Source organism: Silene latifolia, chromosome 7, assembly GCF_048544455.1.
Source record: "Silene latifolia isolate original U9 population chromosome 7, ASM4854445v1, whole genome shotgun sequence".
Classification (NCBI taxonomy): Eukaryota; Viridiplantae; Streptophyta; class Magnoliopsida; order Caryophyllales; family Caryophyllaceae; genus Silene; species Silene latifolia.
The window spans coordinates 64,318,757-64,337,490 of record NC_133532.1 but is presented as its reverse complement, the minus strand read 5'-3'; positions in this window follow the sequence as shown (position 1 = coordinate 64,337,490).

The window sequence follows — 18,734 nt, the reverse complement described above, 5'->3', positions numbered from 1 at the left end:
TTCTATTCGCCAACCGAACAACGCGTTTTTGTTGCGGCTAGTGCGACATTCTTAGAGAAGGAATTTCTCGAGAATGCAAAGAGTGATAGAACCTTCGACCTGTCGGAGATTCCATAACCAAACACCGAGCAACCATTGGAGGAACCTATTCCTTCAATCCCTACTGCGTGAATATTCCCGAGGAACCTAGGAGGTCGGGAAGAGTCTCTATTCCTCCGCATGATACATTGGTATGGTCGAGGAACATGATATAGACGACGTTCTACTCTTAACGAGCGGTGAACCCGCAACCTATAAAGGTGCCGTGACCGATTCGACTCGAAACTATGGCTTGAGGCCATGAAATCCGAGATGGACTCTATGTATGAGAACAACGTGTGGGATCTTGTTGACTTACCTGCTAAGGTTCGTCCCCTTCAATGCAAATGGCTTTACAAGATAAAGCATTCTGGAAGGTCGCAAAGATATCTACAAAGCACGACTAGTTGCTAAAGGTTTCACCCAAGTGCCAGGTTTGCACTACGATGAGATTTTTGCACCCGTAGTCATGTTGCGTTCCATCCGGATTATCTTAGCGATTGCCGCTTTTCATGACTATGAAATTTGGCAAATGGACGTGAAAACCGCCTTCTTAAACGGGGTTTTGGAGGAAGAGTTGTACATGGTACAACCCGAAGGTTTCATCGATCCAAAACATCCTAAGAAAGTGTGCAAGCTTTAGCGTTCCATTTATGGACTTAAGCAAGCATCAAGGAGTTGGAATCATCGCTTCACCAAGTGATAAAAGAAAATGGATTCACTCGATCAAATGAGGAACCATGTTTATATATCAAGTCGAGTGGGAGCAAGATTGTCTTCCTAATATTGTATGTTGACGACATACTCCCGATTGGGAATGACATACCTCTCTTAACTTCGGTGAAAGTATGGTTGAAAAACCATTTCCAGATGAAAGATCCGGGAGAGGCACAAAGAATTCTAGGCATCCGTATCTATCGAGATAGATCACGACGGATGCTATCTCTCGATCGAGTCTTACATAGACAAAGTCCTAGAGAGATTCAAAGATGACTAACTCCAAGAAGGGGTTCCTTCCTATGTCTCCGGGGGTGCATTTGAGCAAGTCTCAGGCACCAGAGACACCGGAAGAGAAAGAGCGCATGGCACGGATACCTTATGCTTCGGCAATAGGATCTATCATGTATGCCATGATATGCACACGTCCGGACGTGGCATATGCATCGAGTATGACAAGTCGATTCCAACAAAGATCCGGTGAATCACATTGGTCGGCTGTCAAGAACATTCTTAAGTACCTAGGAGGACTAAAGATTGGGCATTGACTTATGGAGGCTCTCAAAAGCTATGCGCAATCGGTTACGCAGATGCTAGCTTCCAAACGGATCGTGATGACTCAAATCTCGGTCTGATTCGTTTTTACTCTTAATGGCGCTCGATCAATGGAAGAGTTCAAACAAACATTATAAATGAGATTCTACGACCGAGTCCGAGTACTATGCCGCGTCTGAAGCTACAAAGGAAGCGATATGGATGCGTCAATTCTTACATGGGCTATCTGTAGTGCCTAGTTCGAATGACCCGATCACCATCTATTGCGACAATAGTGGTGCCATCTTCCAAGCTAAGGAGCCAAAGTCTAGCAACAAGTCTAGACATGTACAACGGAAAGCTCATCTAATCCGGATTACGTGGAGCAAAAGACAAAGTGATAGAAAAGATTGCTACGAGATGACAACATAGCGAGATCCTCTCACTAAAGCATTACGACAAGATAAGCATGAAGGGCACGTTAATTCCATGGGAATTAAACGTGTTCCCAAGTTGTAGTACTCTTTTATGGATTAGATTCATTCGCTTTTGTACTCTATACAACCTCATCGTTTTGATAATTTATTTATATATTTTGTTTTTCATGTGGATTTGTACGACAAATTTTGAACACCACAAAGTGAACTGCAAAAACATTATATTCTTTTAGTCCTTGATTGCCCACATGAGCCGATAACTCGCAATTATTTTGTGACGTTGGTTGATGGTGGGTTCAACTAGCCATAAGTCAACATGTTGACTGACCAATCACAGAGGCGTTTTATACGGATATTTCGTAGGACACAATTGTGACATCGACATGGAGTCCTAAATGTTTTCCAACATTCGGTGCCCGGTCGTGGATAGGACATCCATAATGATCCTAAGAGTCGATTCTTTTGACTATCGACTGTCTCTTGAGACTAAGGCAGATTTTGGGTGACTTTGGTTTCTTTCTCACGGTCATCCGTAACAGGGGGCCAAGTAGATTTTTTCTGGGTCATTTCATGCTGTGCTTAGATCGGAAGGAGTTCGAGTTGAAGGAAATATTCAGCCTTTATCGTGTACTCGATATTTCTCGGGGCCACTCGAGGAGTCAGAATCGAAATGCATGGCCATGCTCGGATACGGATTCGTTTTATCGCTTAAGTTACTCTCTAGTCGGGAAACCACTCTTGATCCGGATCGATTGTAAAATACGACCTTTGCGGATCCAGAATCGCAAATTGTTTTACATTGAGTGGGAGAAATTTTAAATGAATATGAGAATCGGTTATCGCACATACACTTGTACGGACAAGTGGGAGTTTGTTGAGCTTGTGTCCTCCAGTTAGTGCGGATAACGTCATTGCACATACACTTGTACGGACAAGTGGGAGCTTGTTGGGGTTGGTGTCCTTAACGCTTAGTGCAAGGACTTATAAACCTCTAAAAGGATCAAAGGGTATACTGTGTATCATAATCCGTTGATCCACGTTTATCAATAACGGTTGGCTTGCTAGATAAGTTTGACGTTATTGTCATACGATGGCGGTGATCAACCGTCCCTAAAAGTCACACCTATAGGATACGTCTTGAGTAATGTGACGGTATGAAAATACAGTCATATAGATGCCAAATTTGACTAACCAGTTAGTCTGAGTTATTTGACTAATAATTAGTCAAAATGTGATGTTGAGATATTATATTTAATACGGATTAAATATCATGGGCTAAAGGCGAATTAACCAGTTAATTCGTAAAATTAAATATAAGCGTTTTATATTTAAATTAAATGTATATTGAATATAATTATACAATACTGTTTTGTCGGACATGTATTAATAATTAAACTAACCCGTATTATTAGTTGATGCCTTAATTTCCGATAACCGATAACAGTTTATAATGAAACCGCGTCGTATACATTTAGTAAGCTATGGACCGGACCGCAAGTTTAAGTGAAGAGAAAATTAAAAGCCCGCGAGCTCCCTCTCACACGGTTTGGCCGAGAGCCTTTCATAGACAAAAGGAGAGCATCTCCTCTTGTCTAACCTAATTGTTCATTTGCTAAACAAAATTAGGGTTTTGGGAATTGTGCCTCTCAGGACTCGGATCTCACATCCAACACAACTCACAAAAACTATCCTCTCAATGTTGCAAAGGCAATTAGAGGAATTGATCTAGCACAAGGGCATAACTCGGACTATCTTGGGTGCATCGTTTAGGAGGAGATTTGCTTTAATCTCTCATTGCCTTTTGCACTAGGACCGAAGGTTATTTCTAATCTTTATCGTTTCATTTTGTTAATTTCGTTTATGACCATAAAATACATATGAATCTTGCGTCATAATCCTATAAAGAGAGGGTTTTATACGGATCTAACCCTTCAGCAACCGCAACGGCGGTAATTCTTATCATAAAACACCGACGAACAACAACAACAATCAAGGGTCGGGTGCTAAGCCGACCGCATCAGCCAGTACTGTCCAGGGAGGTGGACAGAAGACCAGTGGCAAGTTATTCATGATGGAGAAGAAAGCAGCATAGGAAGATGCGCACGTTATCACTGGTACATTCCTTGTTAATGGTATTCCTACCTTTGTTTTGTTTGATTCGGGGGCTTCTCAGTCGTTTGTGTCTTCGAGTCACGTTAAACAGTTGGGTTTGAGAGTATATGAGTCTGTTAGTGAGCAAGTTTTCATACCTTCGGGTGAGTCTGTATCGTGTGGGAGATTGTTCAGGGATGTATCTTTGATAGTTGGGCAAGTTGATTTCCCTGTAGACTTGCTAGAGTTTCCTTTTAACAGTTTTGAGATGATAGTTGGGATGGATTGGTTAGGAAAGTATAAAGCTAAGATAGACTGTCATCAAAAGAAAGTGTCTTTAAGAGGTCCTAAGGGTGTTAGTGTGTCTTATCGTGGGTTTCTAGTCAAACCCAAAGTTAAGTTGATTGCAAATTACCCTTGAAGTCTTATCTGAGGAAGGGATGTCCTCTAATCCTGTGCCATGTGAGAGATGATCGGATAGAGAGTCCGACAGTTGATGAGATACCAGGTGGTGGGGGGAGTTTGCGAGATGTTTTTCCGAGAGGAGATTCCGGGGTTGCCACCGAAGAGGGAGATAGATTTCACCGTTAAGTTGAAGCCGAGGGGACGGGGCCAATCTCTAAGGCACCGTACCGTATGGGTCCTAAGGAGATGGAGGAGCTTAGGAAGCAGTTGGATGATCTGATAGAGAAGGGATACATTAGACCAAGTGTATCGCCGTAGGGAGCACCAGTTCTTTTCGTGAAGAAGAAAGATGGGAGTTTGAGGTTATGCATAGATTACAGGGAGCTGAACCGAGTAACGATAAAGAACAAGTATCCTTTGCCAAGGATAGATGACCTGTTTGATCAGTTGAGCGGTGAAACAGTCTTTTCTAAGATTGATTTGAGGTCGGGTACCATCAAAAAGAAGATTAGAGAGGTGGACATACCAAAGACATTTTTCACGTCGAGGTATGGCCATTATGAGTATGTGGTGATGCCGTTTGGGTTGTCTAATGCGCCTGGCGGTGTTTATGGATTTGATGAATAGAATCTTGACGTTCTTCGACCAGTTTGTAGTGGTGTTTATCGATGATATCTTAGTCTACTCTAAGACTAAGGAGGAGCATGAGGAGCATCTTAGGATCGTGTTGCAGACTTTGAGGGATCATGAGTTGTATGCTAAACTGTCCAAGTGTGAGTTCTGTTAGAGAAAGTTGCTTTTAAGGGGCATGTAATCTCTAAAGATGGGGTAGTGTGGATCCTGAAGATTGAGGCAAAGTGACAAAGTGGGAAGCACCAAGAATGTTCTTGAGGTTAGGAGTTTCTTGGGTTTAGCTGGGTACTACAGACGGTTCGTGAAAGATTTCTCCAAGATAGCTAGACCGATGACCGCGTTGATGAGGAAAGAGAACAGGTTTTGTTGGGATGAGAGTTGTGAGACGGCGTTCCAAACATTAAAGGAGCGTTTGACCACAGCTCCTGTCTTAGCATTGCCTGAAGGGAGCGAGAACTTTGAGGTTTATACAGATGCCTCGAAGAATGGGCTGGGATGTGTGTTGATGTAGAATGGTAAAGTGATTGCCTATGCTTCTAGGCAATTGAAGCCTTATGAGGAGAACTACCCTACTCATGATCTGGAGTTGGGTGCAGTGGTGTTTGCTCTCAAGATTTGGAGACATTACCTTTATGGAGCAATCTTTAAGGTATTTTCTGATCACAAGAGTCTCAAGTACATTTTCACGCAGAAGGAGTTGAACATGAGACAGAGGAGGTGGATAGAGCTGATTGGCGATTATGACATGGAAATCATCTACCATAAAGGGAAAGCCAATGTTGTAGCTGATGCTTTGAGTAGGAAGAGTGTACATTCCCTGTGTACAACTCTATCTTTGATGAGGCTGAGGGATGAGGTAGCGAGTTTTGGGATACATATGATGCAGAAAGGAGATGCCATGGGTGATATGACAATACATCTGGAGTTTTATGATGATATTCGGGGTAAGCAGGCTTTGGATCCTAAGATAGTGGAGTGGAGAGCTGGAGTAGAGAAAGGGACAATGTCCCGGTTTTCTATTCATACAGATGGTAGTTTGAGGTTTGATGGTAGGTGGTGTGTTCCTAATGACGAGGAATTGAAAAAGACTATCATGACAGAGGCATATTGCACACCATATTCAGTTCATCCAGGTGGAGACAAGCTATACAAGGATTTGAAGAAAACGTTTTGGTGGCCTCGATGAAGAAAGAGACAAATTAGCTTTGTGTCCGTTGTTTGACATGCCGAGAGTTAAAGGAGAACAAATGGACCACCACAAGGTAAGATTCAATCTTTAGAGGTGCCTGAGTGGAAGTGGGAATCCATTTCCATGGATTTCATTATGGGTTTGCCAAAGAGTCAACAAGGTAACAACATGATTTGGGTAATAGTGGATCGTCGACCAAGTCACCACTTTGTTCCAATGAAAGATACATGGACTAAGGCACAATTGGCTATGGCCTATCGAAAGAACGTGCTTAAGTTACATGGAGTCCCTAAGGACATAGTGTCCGACAGAGATGCGAGGTTTATATCGAGGTTTTGGAAGGAGTTGCGGAATCGTTGGGAACAACTTTGAAGATGAGTACAAAGATTTCATCCTGCGACAGACGGGGCGGACCGAGAGAATAATCAAGACACTTGAGGATATGTTGCGAGCTTGTGTGATGGATTTTGGTGGTAGCTGGGAGCAGAGGTTGGACTTGATAGAATTCTCTTACAATAATGTTATCACACCAAAGATAGGTATGGCACCGTTTGAGGCTTTGTATGGGAGGAGATGTAGGAGTCCAATCTGGGGACGATAGTCTTTGAGGCAAAGGTTTTAGGACCAGAGATGGTGCATGAGATGGTGGAACAGATTAAGATGATCGGGAAACGGATGAGAGCGCCCGGGATCGACAAAGAGTTATGCGAGATCTACATCGTCGCGACATAGAGTTTCAAGTTGGGGACAAGGTTCTTTTGAAAGTGTCTCCTATGCGCGGGGTTATGAGATTTGGGAAGAAAGGCAAGTTAAGTCCGAAGTTTATAGGGCCTTATGAGATCTTAGAGCGAGTTGGGAAGTTGCTTATCGTCCGGCTTTACCAAATGCGTTAGAGAGAGTGCATAATGTGTTTCATGTATCGCAGCTGCGGAAGTATGTGAGTGACCCGTCACATGTGTTGGAGGCAGAGAGCCTAGAGCTAGATGAGTCCTTATCATATCTTGAGGTGCCTAAGCAGATTCTAGACCGAAAGGTTAGAAAGACTAGAAGTGGTGAGACAGTTTTGCTTAAGATCCTGTGGTCTAACCACGAGACCGAGGAAGCTACATGGGAGGCAGAGGAAGCTATGAAAGAGCGTTACCCTTTCCTTTTTGATCAGGTATGTATGGTTACGGGGACGTAACCTTGTTTCTTTTAGGGGGGTAGGAGATGATCGCGAACAGTTTTTAAGAGTTTTATACCCCTTTTATATGCTTTGTCGGGATGAGTTGGGTTAGTATCATGTTTTATGTGGAATTTTGTTTTGGTTGCTGAGTCGGGAAGGTTATGGGAGTACCTTTGTTTAGTAGTGGTTTGAACTTCGGGGACGAAGTTCCTTTTAAGGAGGGAAGACTGTAATACTCCGTATTTATAAGTCTTGGGGTACTCTATCGAGTAGCCCTTACTCTGTCGAGTAAGGGTAAGTTGCGAAAAAAAATAGTTTCGACTGTTGGGTACTCGATCGAGTAGTCAGGGCACTCGATCGAGTAAGGGGGTACTCGATCGAGTACCTTGGGTACTCGATCGAGTGTCCGGTTTTACGGGGAGTTTTCTCGGGTTTTGTTAATTATGCGATTAAGGTATTTAAGTTTCGTCGTCATTGTTTTAAATCACTTTTACAAAACCTAATTTCCTGTTTAAGAGAGAAAGCAACAAGTTCATCTTCCTAATCGCATTCTTAACAATTCCCTGAGTTCGAGACGGTTCGAGTTCTTGTCGTTGTTTATATCGTTGGATTCCTTGCGTCGAGGGTAAGATCTACGTACCCTTTTTATTGTATTTCCTTTGATTTGGTTAAACCCTAATTTAGAGGTTGGGGGTTTTTATGTGTAGTATGTGATTGGTAGCCTATATGTGTTGTATGATAGGAGGAGGGTTCATAGAAGAGGCTTTTTGACTCAGCAGTAGAGACCGTCTGATTGTGTGCATACCAGGTAGGATTTCCTACTCAGTATTAGTCCCATAATGGGATATTGGTTGATGTATTGTATTTGGTTGTTTGATATAATAATTATACTGTGATTGTGGTTGTGATCGTTGTTGATGGTTCGCGAGGCGTGGCCTCGGCTGAGTGGGGTCACTTGCGGGAGTGGCTTCACGCCCTAGTTTCGCCCTTCGTGGAACCCGCCACGAAAGGGGATGTGCACATTAATGGACAGGGTTATCGCTCACTATGTGGAGCGGGATTTGGTGGGTACAGGCTGCGTCCCCATCGCGGGGGGGTCCAAAGGGGACGGTCAAGATTGAGATGATGGGAATTGGTTGGTTGTGTGTGTGTGTGTGACAGTTAAAGCTGTCTGTGTATCTTATTGTTGTTATACATATTGATTGTGTGATTAGTACTGACCCCGGTGTTGTTTTGTAAACCTGCGGTGATCCATTCGGGGATGGTGAGCGGATATTGAGCAGTATTGAGATGAGTCTTGGATAGCCGGGATGCCACGACATGATGATAGGAGTCTTCCATTGTAGCCTTTAGTTTATTTCCATTTCGATTAGAACATCGATTTGGAATCATGTATCGTACTTTTGGTTTGGTTTTGAGGATTGTAACTATTAACTAAATTATTTATAATAAACGTTGTTTCTTTATTGTTTTTTTATTATCATTGCCTCGGGTAACCGAGATGGTAATGTCTTCATACCTGAGTGGTCCTGGTAAGGCACTTGGAGTATGGGGGTGTTACAAATGGTATCGTGAGCGACGATCCCGAAACCCCGTAACCAATGAACCTAATGAACATAGGAGTCAATTAAAATGAACCCGGGGTAAAAGTTGTAGGAGCTAGTGCAAAGGCTTGGGAGACGTCCTAAAGTCGCAGGGGGTCGCCCTACAACTTTGAACCGTCACATGGGGAAGTGTTTGTCGAGTCGCATGTGTGTTTGGTTAACTTGTGTACGGATGTGGTGAAACGTGTTAATTGTTGGGTGTTGAAGTACAAAGTTGAGCATGTGAAAGAAAATGGTGATATGTGGGAATTTGTTGATGAGATGATAACATGTTGGATGATTTACAATGTGGCATTTAATAACATGATGAAATGATCTCGTAGATAGTAGAAAAGATGCGTAGCATGTTTATTATGATATAATGTGGTTTATAAGTTTAGCATGTTAGCATATGACGTAACATGCGGGTAGCTTTTATGTGTTAGCGTGACTCGATCGAGTGGGACTGACTCGATCGGGTGGGTTTTTGGCGATTTTGAGTCCAGAATCGAGTTTTGGGGCACTCGATCGAGTAACTAGGGATACTCGATCGAGTAGGGGGTCACTCGATCGAGTAGCCTAGATACTCGATCGAGTAGGTAAGAGATCAGAAGGTCTGTTTGGGGTCTGAAGTTTGGGTACTCGATCGAGTATGTGGGGCACTCGATCGAGTAGCCCGTTACTCGATCGAGTGTGTTTGGGAACTCGATCGAGTGGGTTCTGGGTGGCGTGTTTTCGTGTTTTGAAGTTTAGTACGTATGTTCATATCTACCCTTTCTTATATATGTATAGTTTCAAGATGCCGCCCAAGAGAATCGCTTTGTATCGAGAGCCGAGCTTATGACCGTGGATGACATCGTTAAGATGTTAGAGCACCAGGATGCTCTTACTGAGACCTTAAAGAAGGTGAATGAGGATAAGAATAAGGATAAGGAGAAGGAGGTTGACCATTCAAAAATCAGCCTTTATATAGCGAGGTTTAACCCGAAAGAATACAAGGGAGTTGGGGAACCTAACCTTCTTGATAGTTGGCTGAGAGAGATGGAGAACATATTAGATTTGGTTCACTAACCTGATGAGATGAGGGTGGAACAGTGCGTTCTATCCGAGGGAGGCAAGCGAGGCAAGTGGTGGGATTCAGTGAAAGTGAGTGCTAAGGAGATATATGCAAACCAAGGCTTACCTGCTATACCTTGGGAGGAGTTTCGTAGGGCTGTGAGGAAGGAGTTCGTACCGGAATATGTGAGGAGTAAGATGAGAGAAGAGTTTGATGGTTTTAAGATGATAATTTTTGAGATGTCGTGGTCGAGTACTACGGGTTATTCAATGAGAAGTCTAGGTATCTTTGAGGATATGGGTTTGAGTGAGGAGAACTCCGACATTGAGGTTTGAGAGGGGTTGACCCCTAAGATTATGGATAAGTTACCCGTGGGAATCCTTACAGATGTTAAGGAAGCTTATGAGAGAGCTGGGAGGGCGGAGAGGTTGGTGGAGATGGCTCAGGAGAGGTTAGGTGGTGAGAAGAGGAAGTCTGAGAGCGAGGGTGGTGGCCAATCTAATCACAAGAAAGGCAACCACAATCAGTCTAAGGGATTTTCTTCTGGTCCGGGTTGATCTTTGGGGCTTCCTTTGGGCGTGGCCGTGGAAGTGTGAGTAATAGTTGGGGAGTGACTGCTATAGCTTTGTGGTGGTGTAGGCCACAAGAGACATGAGTGCACAAGTGCACCGGATCTTTCCGGAGACTGTGCGAGCCACGAGCAACAGACCGGGCCGGATCATGGCCAAACCGGGGAAGTCGAGTTACAGTGGAGTGGAGGCAACCGCAACGGCGGTAATTCTTATCATAAAACACCGACGAACAACAACAACAATCAAGGGTCGGGTGCTAAGCCGACCGCATCAGCCAGTACTGTCCAGGGAGGTGGACAGAAGACCAGTGGCAAGTTATTCATGATGGAGAAGAAAGCAGCATAGGAAGATGCGCACGTTATCACTGGTACATTCCTTGTTAATGGTATTCCTACCTTTGTTTTGTTTGATTCGGGGGCTTCTCAGTCGTTTGTGTCTTCGAGTCACGTTAAACAGTTGGGTTTGAGAGTATATGAGTCTGTTAGTGAGCAAGTTTTCATACCTTCGGGTGAGTCTGTATCGTGTGGGAGATTGTTCAGGGATGTATCTTTGATAGTTGGGCAAGTTGATTTCCCTGTAGACTTGCTAGAGTTTCCTTTTAACAGTTTTGAGATGATAGTTGGGATGGATTGGTTAGGAAAGTATAAAGCTAAGATAGACTGTCATCAAAAGAAAGTGTCTTTAAGAGGTCCTAAGGGTGTTAGTGTGTCTTATCGTGGGTTTCTAGTCAAACCCAAAGTTAAGTTGATTGCAAATTTATTACCTTGAAGTCTTATCTGAGGAAGGGATGTCCTCTAATCCTGTGCCATGTGAGAGATGATCGGATAGAGAGTCCGACGATTGATGAGATACCGATGGTGGGAGAGTTTGCAGATGTTTTTCCAGAGGAGATTCCGGGTTGCCACCGAAGAGGGAGATAGATTTCACCGTTGAGTTGAAGCCAAGGACGGGGCCAATCTCTAAGGCACCGTACCGTATGGGTCCTAAGGAGATGGAGGAGCTTAGGAAGCGGTTGGATGATCGATAGAGAAGGGATACATTAGACCAAGTGTATCGCCGTGGGGAGCACCAATTCTTTTCGTGAAGAAGAAAGATGGGAGTTTGAGGTTGTGCATAGATTACAGGGAGCCGAACCGAGTGACGATAAAGAACAAGTATCCTTTGCCAAGGATAGATGACCTGTTTGATCAGTTGAGCGGTGAAACAGTCTTTTCTAAGATTGATTTGAGGTCGGGGTACCATCAGGTGAAGATTAGAGAGGTGGACATACCAAAGACAGCTTTCACGTCGAGGTATGGCCATTATGAGTATGTGGTGATGCCGTTTGGGTTGTCTAATGCGCCGCGGTGTTTATGGATTTGATGAATAGAATCTTGAGACAGTTCTTCGACCGTTTGTAGTGGTGTTTATCGATGATATCTTAGTCTACTCTAAGACTAAGGAGGAGCATGAGGAGCATCTTAGGATCGTGTTGCAGACTTTGAGGGATCATGAGTTGTATGCTAAACTGTCCAAGTGTGAGTTACGTTAGAGAAAGTTGCTTTTCTGGGGCATGTAATCTCTAAAGATGGGGTAGCTGTGGATCCTGGCGAAGATTGAGGCGGTGACAAAGTGGGAAGCACCAAGAATGTTGCTTTGAGGTTAGGAGTTTCTTGGTTTAGCTGGGTACTACAGACGGTTCGTGAAAGATTTCTCCAAGATAGCTAGACCGATGACCGCGTTGATGAGGAAAGAGAACAGGTTTTGTTGGGATGAGAGTTGTGAGACGGCGTTCCAAACATTAAAGGAGCGTTTGACCACGGCTCTCCGTCGTAGCATTACTGAAGGGAGCGAGAACTTTGAGGTTTATACGGATGCCTCGAAGAATGGGTTGGGATGTGTGTTGATGTAGAATGGTAAAGTGATTGCCTATGCTTCTAGGCAATTGAAGCCTTATGAGGAGAACTACCCTACTCATGATCTGGAGTTGGGTGCAGTGGTGTTTGCTCTCAAGATTTGGAGACATTACCTTTATGGAGCAATCTTTAAGGTATTTTCGATCACAAGAGTCTCAAGTACATTTTCACGCGAAAGGAGTTGAACATGAGACAGAGGAGGTGGATAGAGGTGATTGGCGATTATGACATGGAAATCATCTACCATAAAGGGAAAGCCAATGTTGTAGGCGATGCTTTGAGTAGGAAGAGTGTACATTCCCCGTGTACAACTCTATCTTTGATGAGGCCGAGGATGAGGTAGCGAGTTTTGGGATACATATGATGCGAAAGGAGATGCCATGGGTGATATGACAAAGACATATGGAGTTTTATGATGATATTCGGGGTAAGCAGGCTTTGGATCCTAAGATAGTGGAGTGGAGAGCTGGAGTAGAGAAAGGGACAATGTCCCGGTTTTCTATTCATACAGATGGTAGTTTGAGGTTTGATGGTAGGTGGTGTGTTCCTAATGACGATGAATTGAAAAAGACTATCATGACAGAGGCATATTGCACACCATATTCAGTTCATCCAGGTGGAGACAAGCTATAAAAGGATTTGAAGAAAACGTTTTGGTGGCCTGGATGAAGAAAGAGACAAATGAGTTTGTGTCCGTTGTTTGACATGCCGTAGAGTTAAAGGAGAACAGCGACGACCACAAGGTAAGATTCAGTCTTTAGAGGTGCCTGAGTGGAAGTGGGAATCCATTTCCATGGATTTCATTGTGGGTTTGCCAAAGAGTCAACAAGGTAACAACATGATTTGGGTAATAGTGGATCGTCGACCAAGTCGACTCACTTTGTTCCAATGAAAGATACATGGACTAAGGCACAATTGGCTATGGCCTATCGAAAGAACGTGCTTAAGTTACATGGAGTCCCTAAGGACATAGTGTCTGACAGAGATGCGAGGTTTATATCGAGGTTTTGGAAGGAGTTGCAGGAATCGTTGGGAACAACTTTGAAGATGAGTACAGCATTTCATCCTGCGACAGACGGGCGACTGAGAGAGAATAATCAAGACACTTGAGGATATGTTGCGAGCTTGTGTGATGGATTTTGGTGGTAGGCTGGGAGCGAGGTTGGACTTGATAGAATTCTCTTACAATAATGACTATCACACCAAGATAGGTATGGCACCGTTTGAGGCTTTGTATGGGAGGAGATGTAGGAGTCCAATCTGTTGGGACGATAGTCTTTGAGGCAATGGTTTTAGGACCAGAGATGGTGCATGAGATGGTGGAACAGTTAAGATGATCGGGAACGGATGAGAGCGACCAGATCGACAAAGAGTTATGCAGATCTACATCGTCGGGACATAGAGTTTCAAGTTGGGGACAAGGTTCTTTTGAAAGTGTCTCCTATGCGCGGGGTTATGAGATTTGGGAAGAAAGGCAAGTTAAGTCAGAAGTTTATAGGGCCTTATGAGATCTTAGAGCGAGTTGGGGAAGTTGCTTATCGTGCGGCTTTACCACCATGCGTTAGAGAGTGCATAATGTGTTTCATGTATCGCAGCTGCGGAAGTATGTGAGTGACCCGTCACATGTGTTGGAGGCAGAGAGCCTAGAGCTAGATGAGTCCTTATCATATCTTGAGGTGCCTAAGCAGATTCTAGACCGAAAGGTTAGAAAGACTAGAAGTGGTGAGACAGTTTTGCTTAAGATCCTGTGGTCTAACCACGAGACCGAGGAAGCTACATGGGAGGCAGAGGAAGCTATGAAAGAGCGTTACCCTTTCCTTTTTGATCAGGTATGTATGGTTACGGGGACGTAACCTTGTTTCTTTTAGGGGGGTAGGAGATGATCGCGAACAGTTTTTAAGAGTTTTATACCCCTTTTATATGCTTTGTCGGGATGAGTTGGGTTAGTATCATGTTTTATGTGGAATTTTGTTTTGGTTGCTGAGTCGGGAAGGTTATGGGAGTACCTTTGTTTAGTAGTGGTTTGAACTTCGGGGACGAAGTTCCTTTTAAGGAGGGAAGACTGTAATACTCCGTATTTATAAGTCTTGGGGTACTCTATCGAGTAGCCCTTACTCTGTCGAGTAAGGGTAAGTTGCGAAATAAAATAGTTTCGACTGTTGGGTACTCGATCGAGTAGGTTGGGGCACTCGATCGAGTAACTAGGGTACTCGATCGAGTACCTTGGGTACTCGATCGAGTGTCCTGGTTTTACGGAGTTTTCTCGGGTTTTGTTAATTATGCGATTAAGGTATTTAAGGTTAAATCATCATTGTTTTAAATCACTTTTACAAAACCTAATTTCCTGTTTAAGAGAGAAAGCAACAAGTTCATCTTCCTAATCGCATTCTTAACAATTCCGGAGTTCGACGGTCGAGTTCTTGTCGTTGTTTATATCGTTGGGTTCCTTGCGTCGAGGGTAAGATCTACGTACCCTTTTTATTGTATTTCCTTTGATTTGGTTAAACCCTAATTTAGAGGTTGGGGGTTTTTATGTGTAGTATGTGATTGGTAGCCTATATGTGTTGTATGATAGGAGGAGGGTTCATAGAAGAGGCTTTTTGACTCGTTGATGAGAGACCGTCTGACGATTGTGTGCATACCAGGTAGGATTTCCTACTCAATATTAGTCCCATAATGGGATATTGGTTGATGTATTGTATTTGGTTGTTTGCTATAATAATTATACTGTGATTGTGGTTGTGATCGTTGTTCATGGTTCGCGAGGCGTGGCCTCGGCTGAGTGGGGTCACTTGCGGGAGTGGCTTCACACCCTAGTTTCGCCCTTCGTGGAACCCGCCACGGAAGGGGATGTGCACATTAATGGACGGGGTTATCGCTCACTATGTGGAGCGGGGATTTGGTGGGTGCGGCTGCGGTCCCCCATGGCGGGGTGGGTCTAGTGGACAACAAGATTGAGATGATGGGAATTGGTTGGTTGTGTGTGTGTGTGTGTGTGACATTAAAGTCGTCTGTGTATCTTATTGTTGTTATACATATTGATTGTGTGATTAGTACTTGACGACCCGGTGTTGTTTTGTAAACTGCGGTGATCCATTCGGGGATGGTGAGCGGATATTGAGCGTATTGAGATGAGTCTGGGATAGCCGGGATGCCACGACATGATGATAAGAGTCTTCCGTTGTAGCCTTTAGTTTATTTCCATTTCGATTAGAAATAGTCGGTTTGGAATCATGTATCGTACTTTTGGTTTGGTTTTGAGGATTGTAACTATTAACTAAATTATTTATAATAAACGTTGTTTCTTTATTGTTGTTTGATTATCATTGCCTCGGGTAACCGAGATGGTAATGTCTTCATACCTGAGTGGTCCTGGTAAGGCACTTGGAGTATGGGGGTGTTACAGAACCGTTGTAATTAAGTTTGGTAAAATTCGCGGCATCAATTCTACAACGTGTTTTGATGATTTTCGTGAATAAGCGTTGTTAAAGGGCCGTTGTAGTTGCCTGTATTTGTAGTAGTGTATGTTTCTCATCATTTCTTATCATTAAAAAGTCAATGAATTTTGAGCGTACAATTATTTAAAAGAAAAAAATATACAGTTTTTTTTATCATATAATAATGGAGATAAATTTAAGTAGATTGTGAAATAATATAAAATATTTTAAATATTAAATTTATTAAAAGATTATATCATTAATCACCTACCATACCTACAATATATGCTAAAAATACCGCGCTTTATTTTAGGAAATATGGTTTAGGCGGGAAAAATGTGAGTTTCGCCTTTTCATTTAGTAAATAGGGGATGTTATCAATAAGGTAATCATAGATTTAAGTCTAAGATCCGCTTTCTTCAAAATGTCCTTATAACTCCATTCATACGGAAAAAAAACTTAAACCAAACGATAAATGAATTTTCTGGAAAAAAAAAAGATACATGAATTTGTTTAGAGATAATAAATTTATGTGATCACTCTCCGGTATATCAAATAAAATAATACTAGATATAGCTGAAAATGACTAGACAACAAGCTTAGCCAAAGTAAACATACGGATGCTAACGAAATTTTGAATTGTGAATGAATTTAAAATGAGGATTACAAATTAAATATAACTCTGTTGTAACTTAGGGGTTGTTTGGTTAGATCAGCTTTTGGAATGGATTCAATCATATCTAATGTTCGATTGAAACATTTTAAAATACCATTCCTAATACACTTGTTAATTGGTTGTTCTTACTTGTAACGAAAAGATACTAGTGACATCTCACAACCATCGTCCCTTTTTTCACTATTAAACCTGTTGTGAGATGTCTTGTTAATTATATAAAGTTTCATTTTCACTTTTAAGGGCTATCATTATTAACCAATTTGATGATGTGAACCCTAACATTCATTTCAAGCCCTATTATTAATTACTCTTTTTGTCACAGCTATTTATTTACTTTTTTATTCACTATCCCACATTTAATCAAAATTAAACAATCGATCAAAATTATACCTATAATATAGGTAAAAACATACGATCTTCATTATTTTGAGCGGTGATCACGAATTCACCATGGTAAACTCGAACATGTAAAATACAATTATGAATTATACGACTATTCTATAGTACTTTTGTGACATAAAAGAGAAAACAACTCTTATAGTACTTTTGTTAGGTAGACAATAATTAATTAATTGACATCATACTAGTATACTAACTTGACGGAAATTGATTTCCTTTAATGTAGGTCAATTATCAATGCATCAAATGCGACGACTCCATCCATAAATATTGTTGAAATTTGAAATTGTCCATTTGGAAAAATAATACTCCATGTATTCTGAAATTCGCATGATTTAAGATAAAAGCGTATTAGTATAAGTTATCAAATCAATCAAGATTACATTTTTCGTTGAGTTGAGTCGATTTGGGACAGGTTGGATCATATATTTGTTTGTGTCGACATCACTCTTCGCGTGTAATTGTGCTTTACTAGAGTCATTATCACATTAGTTTGTTATCAGTCATTTTATTAACTCATTTTAAATAGGGATTGGTTGAATTTTTCATTTTTAGTACCATATCATTAGATCACATTAATTTGTCATTAAATTAACGCTCCATCAATCTCTTTTGGTTAGTACTAAAAAAAAAAAAGTCAATCTCTTTTGGTCCATCAGTAGGCTAATTATTGTCCTGCCATCAATCGGAACAATCTCAGGTCGAGTAAGATGTAATCTGAATATATATAACGAATTAATGCCGAGTTAGCAATAGTATATTTTATTAATAGTTAGCAATTTACATTCAAATCAATCTATTTTTATTTGCAATTTCTTGAGTTTGATCTAGTTAAGTTTAGAATTAATATATGATCTGATCAACTTTTGTCTAGGGGTTGTTTGGTAAACGATATGTTGGTAAATTTTTAGCATATTCAGGCCTTTTAACATGTTTGATCTATCAATAATTTAATATGTCAATTTTAGTGTTTGAAAAACAACACGTTGAAATACTCCCTCTTATTCTAAATAACCCTCCCAATTCAAGGGGGCACAAGAATTAAGGAAGAAAGTATTATATGGTAAAATATTTGTGTGGGGGTAGGAAATTGGAGAGAGGGAATGTATTGTGTGATTAAAATAAGTATTATTGTGGAGTAAGATGATTAAAATAAGATAAAGTATGAGTATTGTTATGGGGTGGGGTGATTAAAATAAGTATAAAAGTTTGTCAAATAAGGAAATAGGGAGAGTATTGTAAATAGACGAAAAATGAAATAGAGAGGGTTATTTAGAATAGGAGAGAGTAATATTTTTGGATGATGTGCTGCTTATCCCAACATAGTGACTGATATATTCTAAAATAAGAAGGTTTACTTCATTTTACAAAGAAAAATAACAACCCATCAATTTCAATCTATTAATTATCTAACACTCCAACTAATTCTGGTAATTAAAATATGTTTTTCAAAGCTTCTAATAAAGTATGTTATTTATAATCTCCTTTTACTATATCTACTTATACTAGAAATAATAATTTGCTGATTACCAAATAAAGCCTTAAGTTTAATCGGTGCTGAAATTTTGGCAATTTTCCGCAAAAGAGATAAAAAGCCTAGATACCCCAAGATTTCATTTATACACCTGGGAAATGATGAATGGAATTGGTGGAATTAATGGACAAAATACCCATAATTGATGGATTGTTTATAGAAACAATCCAAATAAAAGGTGGTGATACAAAAACACAATTGTTCTCTAGTATGAATAGACTAATTCACTAGTAACACATAATACTAACTCCATGCATGATGCTTCCAATCAAGTTTGCCACATGGGGACTATATATCAAAACAAAAATTAAATGAGAATGTACACATTTACC